General features: G+C 40.8%; 1 protein-coding gene across 2 annotated transcripts in view; it reads right to left on the reverse strand.

The window, feature by feature from the left end:
* The window catches only part of adcy7 (adenylate cyclase 7), a 68,476-nt gene extending 46,043 nt beyond the window's left edge, over window positions 1-22,433 (reverse strand). The window contains exons 1-2 of one of the 2 annotated variants that reach the window (XM_083993754.1): window positions 22,332-22,426; window positions 3,777-3,831 (exon numbers count right to left, since the gene is read on the reverse strand). The gene's annotated coding sequence lies outside the window, so the exon portion shown is untranslated. Of the gene's footprint in view, window positions 1-3,776; window positions 3,832-22,331 lie in introns of both variants that reach the window. The other variant, XM_083993755.1, reaches the window with a different exon arrangement.
* Window positions 22,434-23,503: the final 1,070 nt, after the last annotated feature.

Raw genomic sequence — 23,503 nt, forward strand, 5'->3', positions numbered from 1 at the left:
CAAAAGTCGAAAGGAAGAAACTCTCCATTGAAACACAGCCAGTGGGCTTAATGGGGGCAGGTGGGCTTAAAGGGAACATCAGTGAATTACTGGTTAAAAATCAGAATATTTTTATTCTACACACATGACATTTAAAAACAACTACATGACATGAATCTATATAAGCTGCACTAAGATAACATGAAAAGTATTAATTGATCATGTATTTAAGTAATTAGCTATACTCGTTTACATCTGCCCTAAATGGTGTGATTTTTTTGCTACTGTCCCCTTTAAGCCCACTTGGTAAAAATGTTAATTAAAAAATAAATAAAGATAAATATTCATATGTATTATCAATTTAACAATACAATAGGATATTCTGCATACAAAAATGTAAACTATCCATGTTTATCATGCTTTATGTCATGGCAATGAACAATGCTATGCAGTGGCTGCATAGATGCAGCATGTGGGCTGTTTGCTAGCATGCTAAAATGCATATTTTGAATTCAAAAGAAAAACTATTTCTAATTCTAGTAAAATTCTAACACATGTTTTATTTAAAGCACTAATCTCTTAAATTTTGGTAACAAATGAGTACTTAGCTAAAGTCGGAGTAGAAATATGGAATAAATATTGTTTTTTCAGGGCATCAAAATCACTGAAGTTCTTTTGCAACTTCTTCGGGAGCAGCAGGCACATGTCACACATATGCTTCGATAACTCAAGATTGAGAAATCTGATTTGCTTAGAATAAAAAGTATAATTTATGTAACAAGCTGCTTCATTGGAAGAACCATGAACCAGCAAAAATGGTGATGTAGTTTTTTTTTTATTTGACTCAGAAGTCACAAGTGGGCTTATATGGTACATGGGCTTAATAGGTACACTCACCCTAAATGGTCTGTATTTATATAGCGCTTTACTATACCTGAACGATACCCAAAGTAAATAAATGGGAAAGATTAATAGAGATTCTGGCTTGATTTTTTCAAAGTACTACATTACATAAGGTGTACTTATAAAAATGCAGGTTTGCATTTGCATAGCATACTGAAAATATTACTGAGGGGCATGGAGAAAGGTAAGTGATATTTTAGTGAAAAGTTAGATTTCTGGCCATTAACTTTGTTAATGCTTCTTTTACTGTTTTGTATTTACCATGTCCAAAAATACATTGATTGAATTAATATCCAAAACAATTGTTTCCATGTTTGGTCAAAACACTGTGTAACACTATAGGCACTTTAGCTACTCAGCAGCAGTTTAACGCTGCTTAACCCTTGTGTGGTGTTCGGGTCTGTGGGACCCGTTTTCATTTTTTATCAAAAGAAAAATGAAATGATACATTATTTTTTCAAACTCAGATTCACTGGCCTTGGCTCATTTTCTGTGAAGAACATATATCAGAACACATTTTCAATGACCGCATACTGTAGACCCCCCTACACGTTTATATTACATACAGGGTGTTCGGGTCCACTGGACCCGGGGCTAATATTAGCATGGAAAGTGTAGGTCCTGTGTACCTCTTCCTCCTGTCTGGGGCTGCTGATAGTGTGTGTGTGTGTGTGTGTGTGTGTGTGTGTGTGTGTGTGTGTGTGTGTGTGTGTGTGTGTGTGTGTGTGTGTGTGTGTGTGTGTGTGTGTGTGTGTGTGTGTGTGTGTGTCTCCGTTGCAAAATTCAAGCACTCATACTCTGTCCCACCTACAAATTGGGGGCGGGACACACCTTTGCCAGGGTGGTTCCTTGTCAAATAATACTAATAATTGCTTGGATTTCTATATCGCTTTCATGGCACCCAAAGCACTTTACAGAAACCATTATTTATTTTATACACATTCACATGATGGTGAGCTACGTCTGTAGCCACAGCTGCCCTGGGGCAGACTGACGGAAATGTGGCTGCCATTTCGCGCCAAACAGCCCCTTCGACCACCACCATGATCATTCATACACGTTCAAACACATTCACACGGGGCAAGGTGGGTAAGGTGTCTTGCCCAAGGACACTACGACAGCGACTAGGACAGAGCAACCATCTGGATGACCCGCTCTACGGCCTGAGCCATTCCCGCCCCAATTGATCACTACTGATCAAGACGGCCAAAAGATTATATGCTGAGAGGGCCTTGCAATTGATTTTGGAAGAGACAAGCTTCTGATGATGAAGAAGAGGTTTCAGAATGTGAGGACCACAATTCTGAAGATTCAGAGTCTGATAGTGACAAAAACCACACAAAACTCTCTATACAACACATGAGGGGCAGCCCTCATGTGTTGTATAGGCTGGTGTGAAATGGCAATGTGTTCAATGGGGCTGATGGTTACTGTATGTGTTCATCTTGAGTTATGTCAACTGGCCTGAATAGGTAACATTTCTAATGAAGTTCAAAATCAATAGTTATGAAAATTTTTTGCTTCATTTGTAAATTTGTTGATTTAAATATCTTGATTATAACTGATTTTCTATTTTTATTACATTTTATTAAAAAAACTAACAAAAAACGAGTAGCCTATTAATTCATAAATGTGATCTAACAAAGGTAAAGGGCAAATATTAACCATATATGCTGTTCATATGGCTTGTAATTAGGATGAAGTAAACATCTGTTGAGTATTTTAACATAAAACTGTTTGATTGTGTTGATTTGGAGACCCAAAAATGTAGCGGGTCCACCAGACCCACGAACACTGGCTGAGTAACCAAAATATGAACACCACACAAGGGTTAAATAAACTTGTTTCTGTTGTCACCAGCAGCCTGTCTGAGCGTGCTCCTTACTCATGGGTTGCATTTCTTTCAGTTAATTATCGTGTGTTCCCTGTCAGACATTTGCACATCTCCCAAATTGCAAATTTGAAAGTTTATGTCAGATTTAGTTTAGTTTTTTATTTGTACATTATATAACCTGCATAAACAATGAAAATAGTAAAATTAAACATTGTGCAGGAGAGGTAGAAGCCAAAAAAGGCTTATAAAAATACCTCCCCTACTGTATGTAAAAAACAACAACAGTGGTGGTCTTCAGAGTAAGAAGATAATACAGAAATTCATAACATAAAAATAGAAAAGAAAGAAAGACAAATTAACATAAAACAATGAAAGAAGAAAGAAGATTTCTTCTGAATCAATGGAAATGTGCATGCAAGGAAGCTTGCCTGCATAAACTACAACAGCTGCCTGGCTCTTCCTGAAATATGAAGGTCTAATGAGAGTTATCAAAAGAGACCCCATCCATAAAAACCCTCATGCACACCTACATACACTACACCAGCCAAAGCTAAACAATGCGGTTCAGGTACACGACTTGATGGCCAACAGTGCTATTATGAGAGGAGTGAGGCAGGGTGAGGAGACAGGGCGCTGAGTGATATTCTTACATCGCTCACAAGGATTCCCCTGAGCCAAGCACTTAAACCCCCAGGGCCCCAGTTGAGTTTCTCAGGGGCCAGCAGTAGGCTATAAAACTTTGATTTATGGTAGACTGGTGGCTCGGCGATTAGCAGTGTTGCATCACAATGCTTTCATGGGCTTCCTCCCACGCCAATCGACAAGTACATTCAGCATCAGGGCCTTGGAATACTCCTGCTATTGTCCATGATTAAAGGCACAAACTTCACAGCTGGCCCGCTGACTACTCTCTGTGGCTGCTTGATGCTCATTGTAAAAAGGGCACAAAGGGCAACATTTTAAATTGACAGGGGCTCCAGACTAACTTTTTGTACTGGGAGCACAGTGGCCCCAAACTTAAAATTTGAGGAGCACAAGAAGAAAATTTAGGCATGCACACCTTGAATCAACTTGCAAAGCAATATTCATGATCTTCACACACATTGGCCTGCCACCTGTACCAGTAAATTCATTGGCTTCACATACATTACTTGCACTGTCTCAAATTTTAGGGGCAAAATGCTCCCAGTGAGGGGCAGTCTGGAGCTCTGATTGAGTTTCAATTGAGCCAGACTTTTACTACAGTAACTGGCCCAACATAAGGGTGATCGAGTGACTCATTGCTGTAGATGTTCAGAATAGCTGTGCTAAGGAAAAAGATTGTATGTGTGCAACAGAGTAAAGAAGTGCTTGCTGTATGTGCTATAAGCACTGCATGGCATGGCACATTCTGCTAAGCCTTCAATTACAGCTGTGCAGCAGCCGAGAGGTCAGACAGTGGGAGTGACGCAGACGGAGCACAGAGGGATCTCATTACCTCAAATGCCTCCTTGGAGCTTTGGATGACTGGAGGGAGGGAGCCTGAGGATTCAACTAATAGCATCCCTGTCTCTCCACTAAACATCTTCATTAGCACTTTTACAATATTTGTTCCTGTACCGGACTTTTCATACAACTTACAACTAGACTGTTAGTCTCAAGCCTCCACTTCACAGTGGGCTCTATATTGGTTCCGGCGTTCTCCAATAACACACTTTACTATGAGTAGCCTAGCTGTGGAGATATAGCGGGTCTTCCACTAACCATCCGTGGTTCGATCTCCGACACCTCCAGTCTACATGCTGAAGTGTCCATGGGCAAGATACTGAACACACATTTACCCCCAATGTATCACCGGTGTGTGTGTGTGAATGCTTAGATATCAAGAAAAATGTTGCAGCAGGCAGACTCACGGATTCGGTCTCACATCTGGTCCTTTTATTCTCTTCACACAACTGCTGCGCTATAATGTAACTTTCTCGTTTCCGTCTCAAAAACTACGGCGTTACAATGTTTCTTTCTCTTTCCCGTCTCTCCGTCCCACAGGAATTGCCATAGCAACAAGAAAAGAACTCTGGTAAGTAACCATGACAGTTACACGCGCTACCTGTTGGTGAACATTCTATTTCCCAACTGCTCAGAATCAGTTTAACCATGTATAAAAATAATAGGCTACATTAACAGAAAATTAAAATAAAATCATGGAGTCCCCTCTAACAGCAATGGGTCTCTCACAAAAACATGCAGTTATAAGCGCTGTATGAATGCGCCTGTGAATGGGTGAATGAGTGCAAAGCGCTTTGAGTCGTCCTAGCAACTAGAAAAGTGATTATGCGCAAGCTCATTTTACCATTTTACTACTTTTTCTGACTCTCAATGTTGGCCTATTCTACGCACTGTGGCTATAGTAACAAGTTTTGTGAAAGCCACCCAGTATGTTTTGCTGCCTGCTGTGATCCAAGAAATGTGTATGAAAGCATCGCTGTTGAACAGCCACACTGTCAGGAATTTCTACATGCAGCAGCACCCTTCCTGGGGTTTCTGTGGCTGAGTGGGAAGAAGAGGTTTTGGCTGAGTTGGGTGAAGGCGAAGTTCCTCCCACTGAGCATCTGTCTGCTGTGCAGGGTTTCTCAAAAGCACTGGCTCGAGATGACTGGAGTTTTGCTTCAGCCCCTCCCAAATATGAGTCACAGTCTCAGTCTGTGCTGCATATAGACAATCTCATCTTGGTGTGAGAGCTCATTGTATGTTTTGAGGGTATGACCCCAAACCGAACTAAGAAGGATGCTCTGTCTGCATATTCAACAAGGGCAAAGGGTAGTTATTGTTCAAGAGCTCGTTAATGGTGATCCTTCATTTTGACAGGTAATTGTGGTGATGGTCTATATTAAATAAACCACATCTATGGATAAACCAAAACTAATAATACAGCCAATCAGGTTTCTTTGACCTCAAGTTCAATCTGATACTAATATATTCGAATGTTGAAAGAATTTGTTTTTTTAGCTGTAGCCTACTTTATCTTACACATATTTTTCAGAAGCTATTTGATCCTGCTTGAGGTCCTGGTTGGAAAACATGAAGTTCATATTTTATATGATAAGAGTGAAAGTGTAACTGAGATGACGCAACAGCAGTAAATGACCTAACCTTGTCTGCTAGAGAGAAGAGCGATCATTCTGATGGAGTTGCTGGGGTTTACAGAAACATTTGACTCACGTCCTCCTGTACAGCAGTCAGTGTCACAGAGTGATGCCTCTCCTGCCTCACATACAATCTTTGGCTGAGTACAGACACCATCTGCAGAGAGCACACGGGCATAAAGACAGCCAAATGTAATTTTAGTCTGTTATCAGGTTAGTCATGGAATTAACATTAATAAGCATCAATTGGTATGACCTACTGTTGGAGACATTTGTCACTTCAACTGGCAAAAGCTGTGTTAACCTGAAAACGAGAATGTAATATACTGCTCTTTTATTGCCATCAGGGCAGACTGAATCCTGTATTTTTCCAAAAAATGTCAAGACTCAACATTCAAATCTTCACACTATTAAGAGACACACACATTTTCTTAAATAACACAGGCTTCATCTGAAAGAGGAACAGAGAGAGCCTACTGTTAGCAAATGTTCCTTTGAACTAAATTGCATTTGCTAAACAGTGATTTTCTCTTTAGAGTGTTGAAACCAGTTCTGGTTTGCAATGTTATTTGTAACTTGTAAAAGTAATTCTGGTATGTGTGTATGTGCGTGTTTAACTGTTTGCAAACTGCACCACTTATCAAGGCATGACATTTTAAAATATCATTAATGAGCCAAACTAACTTTTTTTTTTAATCAGTCCTACAGTTTTGTCCTTCCTCCTCTTTTCCCACTCTTCACCTTGCTACTCTGCTCTCCCCGTTTCTCTTTTTTTTCCTCAAATCCAAATGCATTTCTTAAGAGCGCCGACGTCAAACAAGCACACGGGTTTTCAGCGCTCTGATAGCTCTCCAGTGAAGGCCAACCGTACCCTGTGACATACAGTCGACCGCACATCGTCTCACTTCCTTGGCAACAGTGACTCATTTCCCTAACAACGGTGCAAGGACGGCTTAATAAAAGGGGAACCTGCAGCAGCAGCACAATTAGTCACAGATGGATGCTGTTATGAAAACAACCAATTATTTAAGTCGGAAACAACAGTGATACATCAAAATTAACTAACAATATGCCTCCCATCAGCATCACCAAAAGGTTAAGTAATTACAGCCAAGGTCCTGAAAGAATGACACCCATCTTAACAAACAGAAATGTTTGACTAATTGAACAAAATTATAATGAAAGGCCCATAATCAAGTACAAGTATCAGTGCACCTTTAATTGTTTTATTTTTCTCTATTATTTTGTATGTCCAACTTAATTTCATAGTCCTGAACATGGATAGTACCAGTCTTGAATAAATCTGTGGAGATGTGTTGTCCTGCTTATTTTCAGTTTCTCTTTGCTTGACAGGGTTTTAAAGTCTTTCCTTTAAATGCTCTAAAATGTTCTATTGGATTCAAGTCAGGACATAAGCTCCAGGTTTTTACTTTTTGTATTGTTTATAAAGTGTCGTTTGGTAGAGTGGTTACCCAAGTTTGTAAAGAATTGTGTTTTGCATGTAGAAATTGGCCGGACATTTCTCCCCATGTGGAGTTATGTTGCGGACTGAACCTGGGCCATAATTGTGAAAATTGTGGTGTTGGTGGATTATTTTTGTAACCTTGTTGATGCAATTAGCCTCAGATTGAAATCTCAAGAAAACTGACTTGCAGAATCACTTGTTGCAGGTGGACTTACTCCTGTTGCATTGAAGTTGTATTCTTATACAATTCTTATATTTTCAATGTAGTCTATTAAACATGATGATACATAAAATGAATATCCACTTCAGCGAACATATTATTGTAAATTGTAAACTTTTTTGCTCTTTTGTAACAATTGTTGTGTCAACTAGAAGACAAGATACTATCATGATAGATTAGCTGAATATACTTCATTAGTGTCACAATGACTCTGTGACATCTGAGCCTAAAGTTTCGGGTTGCTCCATTGGACTACTGCACTCCAAATGGTGACAGCAGTGGCCCGTGTGACAGTCTCACAAAGGACGCAGTGAGTGTGCGTCTGTGTGTGAATATTGAGTGGCACCGTAACAGAAATAACATCTTTGTTAAGACAGTGGTTGCCTTGAAGGTCAAAAGGATGCATCAGCAAAACCGGCAACGGGGATTGAGCAATGAACCCCATATTTAGATAGATCAGATGGTGCCAGTAGATGCTTTACACCAAACTGACAAAAGAGACAAAATATCAACCCAATGACTTTAGTAAATTCAGCAATCCATGGATGAAAGGCGGCTCACTCGTAGCCGTTAAGGACACAATTTTGCTCTTAACGAGGATCAATGCAAGATTTTTATCTTAACTATGCTACGTTTCTACCTTAATTAAACAACTTCGGAGTTCGGACTAATTGTGATTGTAAATAAACGACTTGTAACTTCTTACGGAGAGAATGGAGGCTCTCTGCCCTCCACGTAGCATCTCTTGGCCGAAAACCAACCTTGCCAGATCAGTGCCTCTGACCCGGTGTCCCAGCTCTCGTCTCGGTGGCACCACAACACAAACGCCCCGTAACCCGTAATCTCTTCTTTATGACAGATAAGACTACACAAATATAATATAATGTAATATCCACCGCTCCATGGATTGCTTTCTCGCCGGTTTCGTTGAAAACAAATGCACATGGCCAGGAGGAGGTTTAGCAAAACAGTGGAAAAGCGACCGGATTTACATAGTTCCCCTTTAAAGCTGTGATATGGAAGTTCTGGAAAGAAGCTAGCACTACCATGAGACTTGGAACCAAACCAATTGGGCCCTACCACTCCTTTCTCTCCCTGCCCCGTTTGTAAAAACGGGCTATACAAATAAAATTGCCGTGCCCTTGCCTTGCCTTGCCTAAACACCAGGTACCAGGTTAAGAGATTAGGACTTCACAGGCTCCATTTGATAACCAGCAATTTAGAGAGAGGACCAATAGGTAGACAGGCAGGAAGTGCTTAAAATGGAGGCATGATCTAGAATCTGTTCTAGATCTGTTGTTGCCAGAGATGCATATGTACAAAGTATGTACAGCCCCACTGTCTGCTTGCCATGTCTGATTATTTGTATTGTCTAATGTTTGTTTGTGCTCCATACCACGTATGTGGTCCTGAGAATAAAGTGAAAGTGAAAGAAACCTTCAGCCATATGTCCTGTCTGAGGTATGTAAGGGACACAGCTATTGGCCGCAGCCTTTTGACAGCCATATTTTAGGATGGTCCCAGAAAGACTTAGGGGGCTTTCACACCTACCTCCTTTGGTCCGGACTTTCGGACTTTCCAGATAGTTCGGATCAAATTGACAGGTGTGAAAGCTCCCCCGGACCACGGTCCGGACTAAAGACCGAGTCTTTGGTCCAGCCTCAGGAGGTGGTCTCGGTCCGGACTATCCTGGACCAAGGTCCGCTGCTGCGTAGTGTGAAAGCATTTTTTTGGAAGGTTCAAACTATCAGACCAAATAGCCTACAGGAAGTCACGTCAGATTCGCTCGTGCCGAAAAAAGTAAATAAACAGAAAAAAAGGAAAGAGGAGCCGCGGCGACACTTGGGGAGAGGAGAATATATTATATCCAGATTTGGTCAGAGGGATGGGTGTGTCAGTGTAGGCTACACTTGTAAACGTTTACACGGAATTAAACAGTAGAGTGTTTAACCCGTTTAATCCCACCGGCAACAATTGTTGCCAGTCATTTCTTCTAACTTCTGGAAGCTCTAAAACTGCTGTTTTAGCTTTGGGCATCTAATGCAAGTTTTAAAATGAAATAATATGCTGTCTACTCTAAATTGTATCAATTTCATGTAAATAGTGCGAAAGGTCACATGACCAGGCCTCTTTACTTCCTGCTTACACCTCTTGGGGGAGATGTCTGCCTCAAACGTGTATATGAGGAAGTAAATAAAATACTTTAATTAACAGATATAACTGACATTTTTTGTACATATATTCTTTAAAGGGTCTACTACAGATATGTAATGAGAATTATATGCCTGCATGCATATTTTGATCATAAGGAGAGTAGATGTAAGCATGGCAACAATTGTTGCCGCTAGCATAACACATAGTCACATAGCATTATGCGAGATGTCAAAGGTTTTAGCTGTTTATTCTATTGATCTTGTGTTTTTTTCTACACAGCTTAAAATATCAGAGGTCTTGGATCTTCTAGACCTAAAAAGACCCCAAAGTGATGTGTGCTGTGTGTGTGTGTTGTGACATGGTTACCAGCCACATCCAATATACCAGATTTTGTGACGGTCCAACTGCAGTAGGCTATACAAACTAAACCCGGACCCTGTTGATTTGTTCTGCTGATGTATCCTTCTCTGAGGGAGCTCTCTGTTGAGATGTCAAATGCCTATTCAATGCAAACCAACGGAAGGCACTTGGAGCATTTATGAGTTGCTGACTTTTCATGGGATTCTGCTCACATATGGATTTTATTATTATTATTACTATTAGTAGTAGTAGTAGTAGTGGTAATAATAGTATTATGGCAAGTATGGCAGCAGTCAGTTTATCAGTGGCAAACCAATCTGGTTTGAGTGCAAGTTGTGGAGCCTTGTTTCACCCACAGTGTGCATGTTTTACATGGAGCCCTATTGTGGAGTCCACACACATCCGCCTAACAGTAGCCTATAGGACAGGGCCCAGGTGTAGTCCTTGGTCAAGGTAAACATGCAGAAGTTCCTCTAGGATGCACATTTGTACATGCCTTGTTAAAATATGTTTCACATGTTAGTGTCAGTTTTAATTTTTTATATGTGTAAATAGGTCAAATTATAGAATTTGTGAAAATTTAGACTGTGCAGTTTCCCACCGGCAACAATTGTTGCCGAGTATAAAACCTAAATTTTCACTAACAAAACCAACATGAAATGAAAAAAAGCATACATATTATGTGTTAGGGAGGTCCAAGGAGTGAAATGTATGCACTTATTTTGCAGGGAAAAATTTGGGATTAAACGGGTTAATATAAATCCCCAAATGATACATGCATTTTTTTTATATGGCCTATTTTTTTATACATTGACCGAATATATTTTTTTTCCACCGAAAAAAGTCTGAAAAAGACGGGTATTTATCAGCGGATGACACCAAGCAACGTCTGCACACTTGTCTGCCCCAGCAAGTCAGAGCTTTTATTTCTCTCACACTCAGACACACACATAAGTGACCTGGAGAGATGCAGCCGCATCTGACAGGAGGATCGCGCGTGTGCGCACGTGTGTGTCCTCCACTACACAAAACAGCTGATCGCTGCTGCTCTCATCAATGAGAGCATTTTCGCTGCGGCACGACCCTCTTTTTTCTCTCCTTTCATCAGCTCCAAACTCACTCTTCTGCACCGCGATTACAAACCACTGCGTGCTTTCCAGCAATATTTACACATATTTTTATTTTATTTTTTTCAGAGCACTTTCTATGCGCTAATGTCAGACGCACGCTCATCCACAAGCCAATCACTGACTATTATAAGCAGGCGCAGCCCTTGCGGGTAATGACGACATGACGTCGGTAGATCCTTTAGTCCGCTGGCATAATAGCAGTGTGAAAGCGAACTTTACTGGACTATATGGAAACAATGTAACAAAAAGATAAAAATAAGTCCGGACCTTGGTCCGGACTATTAGGTGTGAAAGCGCCCTTAAAGATCAGACTAACCTTTATGTCATCACTTCATCATTTTATTTTATTTCATTTAATATGTGTTCTTCATCTCTGACCAAAAACATGTTTTGTGCAGCCAGTCACAGTAACATTGTCGTGAGTGATATTAATACAACTTTGATAGCTGGTTTGGATTTTACAGCCCACTACTACTAACCAAGCTTTATCCAGTTGCATCTCTTCTAACTGAATGTGTTTTTTTTTTTTGTTAGGTCATCTACCAGCTCTTCCTCTCAAACAGAGAGCCAATTTTGGCTAATCACTCATTAACCAGCCCTGCACAACAAGTGGCGTATTGACGCAGCCAAGGACCACGAGCCCCTATTCTGAAAGAGCAAACGCACATACTCATACAATAGCCACACAAAGCAGCACCAACCGGTACATTTTCATTTGCCTAAGACAAAGGCAATGTATGTATCAAATGTATCAAAAATCTTTAAAATTGTTATTCAAGCAGTCACAAAGATTCCTCCTGCCTTTTTACCTGCTGTACTGAAAAATCATTCTTTTCATTTACCGTCCACAGTTGCTAATGTCTTTCACAGGTAAGCTGTTTTTCAGCTCTTAACTGAGTTCTGCAAACTCTGCGTCTCAATGGCACTTCTCCAGATGGGGTGCTCTCATAAGCATTACATAATGTCCTTGAACCACAGCAAGCACAAAAAAATACTGAAATTGAAATGGGGAAAAGAGAGAGAGCGAGACACCCACACATCTGCACCATCCACACTCAAACGAGCATTCACAGGAGGCTTGCGTCGGTTCATACTGGCTGCAGGGTATTTCAACATTCGACACGACGTTCGATCTAGACACACAAGGTTATTTCATTTCGTATGAATCCACATCATCTCATGTGAGTGCATAATAGGCATATTACACAAGGATTTAGGATTCTGAATGTATAATTGATTGCATCTTTTTGGTTATAAATAAATGATTCACTTTGAGTGTGTGCTGAAATTGAAATACATTTTATGAGAAAAAAAACTGCTGAAGGCAGATTGTAATTAGTGTTTTCACAAAGGGGCTGTGGGCGGAGAAGTTGCTGAGGAAATGGAACAATTTAACAGACAATAGGGTGAAGAGGCATTTCTCTAATGGCCCTCCAAAACATCCCATCTCAGTGGCACTGATCCTCTACCAACAGCTGAAGTAAAAGAGGGCACAGCCTTTTATGGCCCCTGAAGAGCTTTCCTGGGCAAGATACATTAGCGGTCTTGAACAAATGTGACTAAAAAAACAGAGGCTAGCTGATGTCAATAGAACATACAATACAAATACGGTATATGAGGTAATATACAGATGATCTATTCACTCTGGGTGCTACAGTGCAATCATTTTTAAAGCATTAGTGGTAAATGTTGAGGCACATGCCTTTGGAAAAAATGTCACTGTAGATCAACTTCATACAATTTCCACAGACCTACTCAGACAGAAACATGATAATATGGCACCTCACCCTACAACATAGATGTAAATGTAAATGTTATGTACTTTATTTATACAGCCCTTTACAACAACCCTTCTGGTGACCCAAAGTGCTTTACAACAGATCATAAATAAAAATAAATAAGTAAAGACAATTAAAAACAAACAAGTCTAGGCTTCAGGGCGGACACAGGTGCACATATTTCTATTACTGAAACCCTAGAGTCTGGTAGAATCCGCAACAGTGTTTTTTTCGTGGCTTTCTCAGTTCATTTGTGTGTGGACGAGACAATAACTAAACAATAATTCAATCTTGAGGTGATACGTGTCCTTTCTCATCGTCAAGTTCCCTTGACTACTCAGCGGGGCTGCAGCCTTGTCTCCACGCGGCTCCCACTCTGGCGTCTTCCCAGCATCCCTTGCTCCTTCCGCTCACGTCAGACTTAAGCGGACAGGTAACCAGGCAACCAATCAAAACATTACACAATATGGCAGCCCCCCCTTCTCAAACCTACGAAATTGACCGTAACAGTATTAAAAGCCATCCTAAATAAATAGGTTTTTAGTTTAGATTTGAAGAGGCCCGGGTCAGAAATAAGACACATTTCGGCAAGGAGTCTGGGAGCAGCAACAAAAAAGGCTCCGTCACCCCAGTGTTTGTAGTACTTTGACCTGGACACTTCCAACAAAAGTTGGTTAGTTGTAACACAATAGAGGCAAATACAGTGCCACTTTTGTTGTGGTGGCAGGAATGCACACCCAGAGTGTGCACGAAAAAAGTGGGATCAGGAAGAAGAAGTGTGTGTTAGGAAGTAGTAAAAAAGCAGGGCTCTTCTATCCCCCTATAAAAGCAGTGTTTTCAGGAAGCCCTGCTGGCCTATGAGGTCAAGGTGTCAACCATGAAATACAATGTCCAGTGTCTGGTCAAACATCTTTGTTGTAGGCTATGTCGTCTTTCACAATGTTTCCCTCTCGGTCTCCATCATCTGTCCACCTTTATGCTTTAGCAGGTTGATAATGGAGTAGATTCTGCAGTGTTTGCCCAGGATGTGCAGAGTTGCATATCAGGCCTATAGTACCTAACTGCCAAGTCAGGTGGTTCAAACCCAAGACCTCCTTGAGGAGAGACAAAAGTGCCAACCACAGAGGAGTCACTGTGCTGCATATTTGTTTTTCAATAAACATGAAGCCTAACAGGTCTGTAAAACACAATGCACCTTTGTCTTCATGGTGGACTTCTGAACAGGAAATTAATTTTTTGTTGAAAGTTCCAGATACAGATGTATTTAACCTAAAGCCACATGTCACAACTTGATTCATTTATTATGTCAAAAATCAAAAAGTATAACTATCACATATGCCACTGTTTTGCTCCCTATTAAAATCAGATAGGGTCACATTTATGCGAGTCCTTGTTCATTATTCAATTATATTGTTTTGGTGCCCATCAATATTGTGTTGTAGATGCATGGTATGTAATAATGACACGCACAATCCATTTAACAATCCAGTTTGTCCCACAGATAAGGCAGTTCATAGCTGCTTACTTAAGACAGTGACAGCACACGAGCAATCAAGACAGAGAAATGAGTTATATCCGTGTAAAGTGAGATTTATCCATTTTGTCATCTATTCTGCCGCTCCTCTCTGGCCGTGCACATGCAGGCAGGGTGTGGGATCAAGTTACTGCGGTTACAGCAAACGCTCTGCATATCTGTTCAATTCAGTAGAACAAATTTTAAGTCAGTATGCTTTTACAAAAATCATGAATGTAACTGCTTTTCAATATTGAAATTGACTGATACAGTATAATGTCACATTTTTGGTGAACATTTTGAACAAAGAGGAAGTAACAGAGCCTCCTTCGTAAAAAAGACACCAAATGTCTACAAAGAATGCAAGATTGTCCATGTCCATGTCATTGCCAATGGAAGAACCAATATCTTAGTTGGCCATATTCATTTCACACTGTATCAAAAAATGTGGGTTGCATCAAATCACATGCTGCTGTGACCAACTAAGAAAGTTGGTAGCACCAGTGCAACCAGTGGAAAAGTTGGTCTGGAGCACTGAATTAACATATGGATCAGGTTTAACACTGTCAGCATACAGTATTATCGCATTTGCAGGGTTTTATAATGGCACTGACTGCCATGTTGTACCAAGTATTTTCACAGTCAGTTAGGATTTTAACATGTTTAAGTTGCTCATTTAAAGGGATAGTTCACCCTAGAATGATATTTCGCTCATTATCTACTCACCCTCATGTTGACTAAGGGCTGGAAGAATTATCAGAGTCCACCATCCCTTCTCTGAGTTACAGGGGGTCTCGGCGTAGCAGTGAATTTCAATGCAACGGTTGCAAAGGGACACCGGAGCTCTTCGTAAAAAAACCACACACAAAAAAACATCCAAATACCTCCATGATGCTCGTATGTAATGTCCGTCTTGTGCTGAAGCCCCAAATTGCGTAATTGTCCCGAAAAAAATTAAATAAGTCTATATTTTAAGCTTGTTTGTAGCGGAAGCTTCTCGTCTTCTTCTTCTTCTCCTCTTCCTGGTCCGTCCAAATATCGCGTGATTCGCAGTAACCGCAATGACGCCGGCGCAAATCACGCGATATTTGGACGGACCAGGAAGAGGAGAAGAAGAAGAAGACGAGAAGCTTCCGCTACAAACAAGCTTAAAATATAGACTTATTTAATTTTTTTTCGGGACAATTACGCAATTTGGGGCTTCAGCACAAGACGGACATTACATACGAGCATCATGGAGGTATTTGGATGTTTTTTTGTGTGTGTTTTTTTACGAAGAGCTCCGGTGTCCCTTTGCAACCGTTGCATTGAAATTCACTGCTACGCCGAGACCCCCTGTAACTAAGAGAAGGGACGGTGGACTCTGATAATTCTTCCAGCCCTTAGTCAACATGAGGGTGAGTAGATAACAGGGGTCGACAATATAAATGGCCCGGTGGCCCGGACGTACTTTTCAAACCGTCAGGGCCACCAGAACGCTCCAAACACTGGCCCGGTGGGGCCAGTGAAAATAATGCCTTGAAAAAAATATAACAAGTAAATAAATAAATCTAATTTCACATTAAATCCCTGTGGTTTGAAATGATAACTGTCAAATTGTCTCGGTAATTAGTGCTAAGAGATCCCGACCCGATCAACGACAGAGACATCTACTTTCTGTGCGCAGCCAGCGCTGTGCCCTGGCACGTCAGCACCACCTGCAAGCAGCTGCAGCTGCAGCTCCAGCTCACTCACTGCTGCTGATAGAAGGTCGTCACAAGAACCGATAAAAACCTTTTTCTTAACCATGAAACTTCCCTCCTCCTCAGCGCGTCGGGTCGAGTCCTGTCGGGACCGACGCGAACGTTACACACGGGCCAGAGCTCGCGCTGGGGCGCCAGCTGTTCGGTGTGCGCCACAGCGGTGGCACGTCACGTGACATTTAGACCATAATAACAACAACAAAAAAACGTGTGTAAACGCAAAACTGAGCTGAAAATGAAACAACGAGTCAGTTTTGCACCAATCTGTGGAAACAGCCTAAACGTGAATGAATGAGAACAACAGTTACATCACCGAACTACTTGGAGGATAAAAGTAATGACTACATAACTTCATGTTTGTGTTGAGGCATATTTACCATTTTAACTCTGTTTTTACTTCATTGTTAAACCACAGTGGAGGCTAAATATGTGAAACAGTTATTTATTTATTAAATAAAGTAGCCTGATGAATTTAAAAGCACTTTTTTTGACCTTCTTTAATGAAATTGAATGAAAAATATCTGATACAGGATATAAATCCTTTACATCAGACTCAAATAAATAACAACATACAAAAATTAAACACAAATATACCAACTCATACATAATCACTAAAATACATATAACAAAATAATCCCCCAAAATCTCAAGAAACTACAAGATCGTGGTATTGAATAAGTATCAAGAATGTTGGAAATTGACTAGTAATGGTATCAGAAAGTTCCAGCCTCGATGGCGAGACCGCAGGAATTGGCTGGGATATGTTGTTTTTCGTTAATATGGGGATCGATACCTATTGTCCTGGGCCAGTGGTTAGAATGGTGGGGCCAGTGATCTTCAAAAGCCACTGGCCCAGAGGGCCTGTGGCAAATTTCCCTTATTGTCTACCCCTGGATAATGAGCGAAAGATCATTCTAGGGTGAACTATCCCTTTAAGGTGGTTGTAAACAGACAAAAGTCATATATTTCAAAGCCTCAAGAGGTTAAAATGAGACAAACGAGCTTTCAACGTATGGGGAAAAATAAAAGTGCTTACTTGGAGATTCCTCCTTAAAACAGCGGGACTGGGTCAGCTCCAGATTGGATGCTGACAGACAGTGACGGGGACCTTTGAGCTTTGCTTTTAGGAAATGTGGTCCCGAAGGTGTCCTGCTTGTATTCATTATTTTTCTACAGAGGGAAGTTTCCTACGTTTTCACTGCACAATATAGGGGAAATCCTGGGAGTGATAATGAGAGAGGCATCAACAAAGTAAAGGTCATCTCCACCCAACACTCTAACCTCACTCACTTCAACCAGTAGATACTGAGCCGAGGTTCAGTTCACTTTAAATAGATCAAACAAGCTCAATCAGTGTAGAGAACAATCCATGGAGTTTGGTCGCTCCAGTGAGTGTGGCTCTGACTGATGATCTGATGATGACCAATGTTTTTTCTCTGCTTTCACATCCTTGCCATGTTTAACATTGTAAGGTGCTTTCAAAAATATATGATGAACACCATGTTTCTAAAAGTTATTCTGAGGTGAAGATTAAAGAGGATCACTGGGTCTACTCAACGAAACAACAGCATTACAAAATCTCTTTGTACGGGTAAGATGCTCACTCGCTTCTCTTAATTTGCCGGTAAAAAGCACATGAAAAGAGAAAGAGCATTTATAATATGGATGGAAAGGACTGTGGTGAGAAGGGATTAGTACTGATCTGTGGCTCAGAGCGCCAGAGTCAGAGTTAATGAGTCCGATTAGTCCCCAGTGTGTGTTCAGGGATTAGCACGCTGTCCACCAAGAGAAAGCCTTCTCATTTCAAGCCTGAGGAGGTGGGGGTGAGGGGTGGAGGTGGGAGAGCAAACAGCCTGCTCAAAAGTGGATGAGTGTAAGTGAGGATGAAAGATGAGACATAAGAGACAGGCGATGCCAGAGTGGGGGAGAGGTAGAGGGAAGGAAATAATCAGCGCTAAGAGAGAGTAGAATCATTTCAAACGAACCACTGCATCTAATGACAACACAAAATGCCTATTATGTGAGCAATCAGTCTGTGTGAGTGTGTGTAGAGGACTAACCTGGGTGACACGTCTCTACTGACGCCAACATAGGAAGGAAGTCACAGTTGAAAGAGGTTGAGTAGGTTTTTCCTGACCCACACCTTCTAAAAAGACAGATATCGCTTGTACTAGGTGGAGTTTATTGCAGTGCTTTAAGATACAGCTTCCATGTGATTGTATAGTTCTTCATGAATAACTCTAATAGGATAAGAAAATAGACATTTTTTTCTTTCTTGCATAGCAAAGAACATCTCTTTCTTCAGATTATGAGATACTGAAAGCAAGTTACAAGAAGGGCGCGTGTGTCTCTGCCTGAAAGACGGTGTCAACACAAGGTCTAAAGAAAACCTGCAAGAACTCACATTCACATTTCCTGTGGAGGTTCTTCATATTTCCTGTCAAGGTCACTGTCATTGTCAAGTACAGACTGTGCATGTACAGAATGCATGTGTATTAGCAAATTGGGTATATACTAGGGCTGGGTATCACTAGGTACCCCACGATACGATACTATCACGATATTTTACCCACGATAACGATAATATCACGGTACAGCGATTCTGCGATTATCGATATATTGCAAGAAATTTCATCCACGATACATCACGATATCTGTGTCACTTAAAATCCGAGTTGTATCTACATCAGACGATAGTGATAATTCATGGGACAAACTGAGTCAAAACAATGTAATTCAAATTATCCATGCCATTTTATACAAGTGCAAGTTACAACAACATATTTCAATTGGATTTAGGTCTGAAACATGATTTATTAATTGAAAAAAAAATTGAAAAAAAATTTTTTTTTTGAATTTTTTTTTTTTTTTTTGGAAAAAAAAAATCGATATTTAAATATTGAATATCGATATCGTATCGCGGCATAAAGTATCGCGATATATTGCCATATCGATATTTTGGCCCACCCCTAGTATATACTGTGTGTGTGTGTGTGTGTGTGTGTGTGTGTGTGTGTGTGTGTGTGTGTGTGTGTGTGTGTGTGTGTGTTTTGGTAAGCTAAACAAATCTGCAGCATTCTCTTTCGCGTTGTTGGATATGTGTAAAAACAACAAATCTGGCCACTAATGAGTATGATTTGTACAGCTGTGCCAACTCATGAGGAGTCAGACTACATCAGCACCTTTTTTTTTTTTTTACAGTCTATGATCAGCACTTTATCAAAAGAGAAAATCACCAGTTGTCAAGGAGCCATGGTCAAAACCTGGACAGAAAAACAATAAACCCAGACCTGCGAGATACAGACTGCTTATGATGATGTCTATTATGAACATTAGCCCGCAAATGCTCAAACGATCCGATTAATTTTGTCCCAGTGACTCCAAATGCATCAATGTTTTAACCACGGATCAGAACATAACAACACAGTTAGTTAATATATAATCTAAAAATTAAAGATTCTCTAAATTAAAAGCGCTGTTTTTGGTCAAGTCATACAGACAGTCCCGGAAGGAACATAAAACTCAATTTGGAAAACAAGGCTTTCTGCTGCCTACTTGACCAGCTGAGGCTGCATGACAGAGGAAAAAGACACACAAAACAACTCTACCACTGGTTATTAAGAGACTCGTCACAAAATAACAATGAGGATAGTAGATTCTGTCATCACTCTGAACAGTGCAGATCTGTTCCTGGTTTTTCTGTTTGTTTCTTTTTGTGGGAGCTGTGATGCACAACCCTCAACAGACGGCCCCTGTCCAGATCCATCAAACTGTAAAATCAATCTAGTAACATGCACAATCACAACAAGCTTCCCATCATGTCAGAATGAGATACATCACAGCATCACAATGGATAATTGCACACCAGTGGCAAATGCCAATGTATGTGTCACAATTTAGATTACAGCCTTTCTATTCGGCGGTCTATGCATGGCGGTGGTGCATTGATCCACTGATCCATGACCAAGAATTTAACCCCATCTTTCTGTGGTGACACTTTGAAGTCTTATACACCAATTCTACTCAAACAAATCAGTTTCATGCGTCACGACTCATTGACCTGTTTGCTCCCTCACTCAGAATTTTTTTCTTTCTTCCTCAAAGACATTAGGAAACAAACCCGTTTTGTAACCCTCACTATTTAAGGACATTTGGCTTCACTATTAAAAGTGATGATGCTCTGTCCTCCTCACAGAAACCCAGTTACTGGTAACCCTCCATAATCTACCTCCATCTACTAGGGCAAAACTGACAGGGATTAGTGATGTAATCATCAAAATGATACACACACACGTACGTCATACTTATGCAGATGGTGGCACTATGTATGCTCCATATGGATGGAAACATGAAGCCAAATGTGTGCACTGAATTACACTGCCAGTATTTACCGTCCGATTGTAAGGTTTGCACATTTTTCTTGCTCCCATTCTCTGCAAACATAAAACAAGGAATTCAGTTTACAGTGCAAACAGCAACAGCTATTAAGCTTTGGCAAACAGCCGTGATCAGGCACAGCTACACTTTGATTTTCTAGTAGTTGATGCATTCACAAGATATTTTCTCAGCTATACAATTCAGAGAAATCCAACCAGTAAGATCTGTGACCCTAAACTGATCTCCTGTTGTCTGTCGGATCGCTAATTCGCAGTGGTCAGCAACCATGCAGAGTAACATGCCAACAACATGCCGCACACAGCTGAATTAATAAAAAACAATGGAGAGCAATAGTGACTTAAGGCACCACTGTTGCTCACAGCTGTCATCTACATAACAAAACATCAAGTTGACCATATAACTATCACCCTGCCCAAAACACACTTCAGTTACACCTTTTTATATTGGGTATAACAGTAGAAATCCGAGATCTAAACAATTAAATCAAAGCTATCTCACTGAGCATGATTTGTTTTCTTCTAAAAAGGGGTGAACTGACCCTTCGAGGCTGATGATCTTTTGCTTTAATTAAAAGTGAATGACTTTGCTTTCTCATGCCATCTCATGACACAGCTCCACAGTTTAAGCAATAGCACTGCGGTAGGATATTAAAAGTCAGTGATTAAACAAAGGAGATGACTGCACCCTTTTGATTTGTCTAGATACCACTGTGTATGACCAATGCAGGTCAAACAATGCTCACATTTAAAACTCTTGTTTTATCTAATGAAAGACATTTGTGGAGCAAGGAGGTATAGGGACAACCCTGTACTGTAACTGCAACAATAAACCAGCTGCATCTTTTCTAATCCTAGGGCATTTCTATTTTCTATTGACGAAAATGACCAGTGACTCAGAAAAGGTCCTGTTTAGCCCACAAGCAAAAATGTTAACGTGACAGATATGAAAAGATGAACTCTTTCAAGTCAGCATCTTAAACAGCAAGGCAGCACTTTTGTCTACACTTGTTAAAAAAAACACACATTTCCTGTCCTGAAAATATTTGGGGGTCAGTCTTATTTGGAAGAACACCAAGTTACTGACAAAAGACAACACAAGATGACTGGTAGACCGTATGTTTTCCACTGCTGACTGCTTATCGGCGCATCAACCAAAAGAAAACTCTGAAACGTCACGACCACAGCAGCGCAGCAGTAACAACAGTTGCGATACGGTTTCATCTTGCTCAACCAGGGTTCATTTCTCCTTAAGTGCAGAACACGAAGACACACGACTCGAGCTACTGTCAAACCGGTGACACAAGACAAAAAAAAAAAAAAAAAAAACAACATGACCGAACAAATCCTCAATATACGCACACAGCTCAGCTCTGGGGCGCCGACGTTAACTTGGCGGCATCTTTGTTGGAGTGAGCTCGCTACATGCACCAAACTCAACATCAAGTCTCCGGGCGACAGGAGCAGCCAGGTGAAAAAGGCCACATGAGTACACTTTTTCTTTTCTTTTTTTACTCACAACTCTAGATAAATGCTCATCTTTTAATAAACCTGAAGGAAAATCGAGAGGTGGAAAGTTTTAGACAAAAAAACACACATTCTGCCGTTTTTGTTGAAGCTCACCAACAATTAAACCTTCCCCCTGTAACGATGAGGCGACTGCCAGGAGGGTTTCAGGTTGTACAGCCTAAACAAGTCGCCATTAGCCTTCTTTTAAATTAAGTTGTTGCATCTTACCTGGGTTATGTCTACAGCGTCCCGGAGATAAATCAAGAAAAAAAATACAACCGGCAGGCGCAGGGTAGGAGAGCGTGCTGTGTCCCCGTGCTCCTCTACAACTGTCCACGCGCGCCACTCTGCGCGCGGACGCCCCACCTCCATCATGTCTGTCACTCACACACACACACACACGGCAACGCACACCCTCCACGTCAAGTCCGCTCGCGAAGCATAACCACTCACTCATGCACAGCAGACAAAAGGCAACACTCATTAAGAACATGTCTCCACACCCAGGTTCATTGTACTGTTTTTATTGCATGAATTGTAATAGCTGCAGAGAAACAAATTTCAGATGAGTACAGTTGGGTTTGAAGGCTTCCTGCAGTGAAAATAAAGATGGTCAGTGGACATTCAGATGGCACGGCTGACATTATTCACCTTTCTCCTCGTCCGTCTACCACAAGACCAGCGTTTATATACTGCATTTAAACCGCAACCGTAGCGCTGAGGGGTGGTACTTGGTGGGTGGGCATGGAACCGTACTTTTTTTTTTTCATAATATCTCAACACTAAATATAATAGAACGTGAGTTAGTGCATGGACTCAAATGTGCTTCACTTTCTTAACACAGAAGATTAAACTTGCTCTGGTGGGTGAGCTAGGCATCATGTCGCTGCAGCAGACAGTAGTAGTGATGTATAATGTGAAGGTGGTTAAGTTATTGCTGACTACTTGTTTGTTTTTTTCACTGTGGGTGATTCTCGTCTCATTTGGAAGGAAGGAAATTTGGGGATTACACTGTGCTTTGGTGTGTTACTCCTTCCGGCAAGCACTCAACTTTCATGGGTTTTCCATGTGCAGCTGCCCATTCCGTAATGGATATCAGGATATTGACCAGTCAATTGCCAATATAACCGTCCAAATGCAGTATACAAGCCCTAACTCTGTGTGGATTACGGCTCAGAGCAATGACTCCATCTACAGGTTAGTTGCTGTACCGCCATGACAAAGGGGGAGGGGGCATTTAAGACAGTTGCTTCTGATAGTTTCTGGGAAGAAAAAAAAATCGAGGAAAAAAAACAACTATCCGCTCCCTTTTAGATAAGTAGACCAGCCACATATTAAAATACAATTATCACTGTATAACTTGTAAAATGGTCTCTCAAACCTTCCAAAGTAACTTGGTC

The sequence above is a fragment of the Trachurus trachurus genome, assembly GCF_905171665.1.
Source record: "Trachurus trachurus genome assembly, chromosome: 3".
In the NCBI taxonomy this organism is placed as follows: domain Eukaryota; kingdom Metazoa; phylum Chordata; class Actinopteri; order Carangiformes; family Carangidae; genus Trachurus; species Trachurus trachurus.